Source organism: Cicer arietinum, chromosome 4 (genome assembly GCF_000331145.2).
Source record: "Cicer arietinum cultivar CDC Frontier isolate Library 1 chromosome 4, Cicar.CDCFrontier_v2.0, whole genome shotgun sequence".
Lineage (NCBI taxonomy): Eukaryota > Viridiplantae > Streptophyta > Magnoliopsida > Fabales > Fabaceae > Cicer > Cicer arietinum.
The window spans coordinates 15675627-15678317 of record NC_021163.2 but is presented as its reverse complement, the minus strand read 5'-3'; positions in this window follow the sequence as shown (position 1 = coordinate 15678317).

The window sequence follows — 2691 nt, the reverse complement described above, 5'->3', positions numbered from 1 at the left end:
AACTGTACTTATACAAATATTATCAGTTTGATATCATCTTTGGATGGGTTCCATGTACCAATTGATGTTGTGTAAATGTTTTGGATTTATAATTGGAGAAACTTTTCCGCTGCTTGTAAATTATAATGACTCAATTATTTATCCAAAGGCATTTCCTGATTTAATTCTCTGTTTTATTTTAATTACTTTTGAAAAAAAAAAAAATATACCCTCGCTTTGAAAAACGGGGTGTTACAGATCTCTATATAAAGGGTCATGCATTTAGAAATAAGGTATGTAATTATTTATTATCTCTCACTTGTCCCAACTCCTATTGACTTGTGTGTCAAACTATTTGCATGTACCTCTACCTACCTCTACCGAGAGCGAAACCACCGTCAATTATCGTACGCCGTCATCAGACACTTCTCCGGCTGTATCCAAGGATCATGAACAAATTAAGATCTTTTTTTTTTTTTTTTTAATTTAAATTTTCACCCGTGTTCTCACCTTAGTCAGATCCTTGACACTAATGCATATTTGGTTGCAAAAGTTAAAAAAAAAAAAAAAAGCTTCTACGTTTTTGCTAATTTCTGAACGCCGAACTCAGGCTTACATGATGAATTTGTGTCACTCGATCATATCCATTTATTGACAATCATACGATAACCTGCTTTTTGCTCCGATTTATCCACAACAGCATAATCGTCTCCACGTCACTTTCCCTTAAGGGATCTATGTATAAAGGGTCATGCATTTAGAAATAAGGTATGTAATTATTCATTACCTCTCATTTATCCCAACTCCTATTGACTTGTGTGTCACAATATTTGCATGTACCTCTACCGAGAACGAAACCACCGTCAATGATCGTAGTCGTCATCAAACACTTTGTTCGACTATATCCAAGGATCTTGAACAAATTAAGATCTTTTTATATGTTTTCACTCATGTTCTCACCTTAGTAAAATCCTTGATACTGATACATATTTGATTGCAAAAATTACCAAAAGAAAAAAACTTCTACATTTTTATTTATTTCACTCCTTTTTTTTTTATCGGTTACACTCAAATAGATTATGTTGGAACAAAAGTTTGTTATAGTGTGAAATTAAAAATGTGTTGAAGTTCCACATTGGAAAGAAATAATTTTTGTAAATTTAAGTGAAATGAAACTTGTTTTTTAAAATTCAAGTCCCACATTGGAAATAATTTTTTTGAAATCTCACTTTGGTAAACTATCATATTTTGTAGTTTCAATTCTATACATACTAAAGTCTCACATTGTTTAGAAAACATAGGTGAGTTTGCTTCCATCACTATATAATGAGCTTCAAACTATTGTGAAAAGGACACCAAAGTTGGATGCTTTTCCCAACTTTCTCTTTTCTCCCTTTTAAATTCTGCTCGCCATTTTCGAGCCACTTCTCCCCTTTCTTTTTGTCCCTTCGGTTTTTAGAGCGGTTGTTATGCCGCAGTCCCTTCGGTTTTTAGAGCGGTTGTTATGCCGTAGTCCTTTCGGTTTTTAGAGCGGTTGTTATGTCGTAGTCCTTTAGAGTAGTTGTTATGCCGTAGTCCTTTTGTTTTTTTGAGCGGTTGCTATGCCGTAGTCCTTTTATTTTTAGAGCGGTTATTATGTCGTAGTCCATTCGTTTTTTGTCTTTTTAGAGCGGTTATTATGCCGTAGTCCATTTATTTTTTTGTCTTTTTGAGCGGTTATTATGCCGTAGTTATGAATGGTCATAATACCATATTGAGAGTGACTTTAATCTGTTGAGACAAACTCTCTATTTTAAAGTTTTGATGAAAATAAACAAAGGTTAATTAAGAATGTTAATTATGATTCTAAATGTTATGTTAATTTAACTTGTGCTTTTGAGTGGATTTAATTAAGAACAGAATCAAGCAAAGCAAACAGCAACAAGAACACTAAAACAGAGAAAAAGCTACAGCCTCGAAAAAGTTCATCACAGCATGTTGTTCAAAGTTTATCTACATCGTTAACAAAGAATCTGCTCTGGAAATCACTCATATCTAACAAACACATGGCAAGGAACAAGTACAAATAATCCAGACTCAAAAAGGACATTTGATCGCAAAGATTAAAAAGTTCAAACATGGACAAAAGTCATGACGGCTTAAGAACTCCAAAATTCAAATGTCAAGAAAACTTGATCAAACTAGGTATATGACAAGACTAGAACAAAGGAAATACAGAACATTCAAAACGGGAACTCCAGAATGATTATTGAAGCTCAAGAACGTTCAAACTGATAAAACCAAGAACGTTAATCATTCTCCGTTTTCTGCACATCAACAGCAGCCTTGCATCCTCTCTGTTTCAGTCTGCAATTCGATTCAAATCTTCTCCAACCTCCTCTAGCTTCACTCAAGACTCAAGACAAATAATGTACCATCCAAGATCAATGAAGAAAACGTCAAAGAAAGGACAGAAATGCTTTCAATGCTAAAACATCAAAAGTCAAAAAGCTGTTTTCAAAGCAACATTATTTTTATTCTAAAAATAATGTTTTGGTCAAAAAAGCATGGCCTCTCCAACAGCTATTTCGTACATCTCCAGCCTATAAATAGAAGGCCATTATCTCAGTTCTCAGCAAGAAATTCAAGTGCCAAGTAATCAACATTATACAATCACACTTAAGCTTGAAATTCTGAAAAACAGAGGCAACATCATTTTCTGCAATTCGCGAA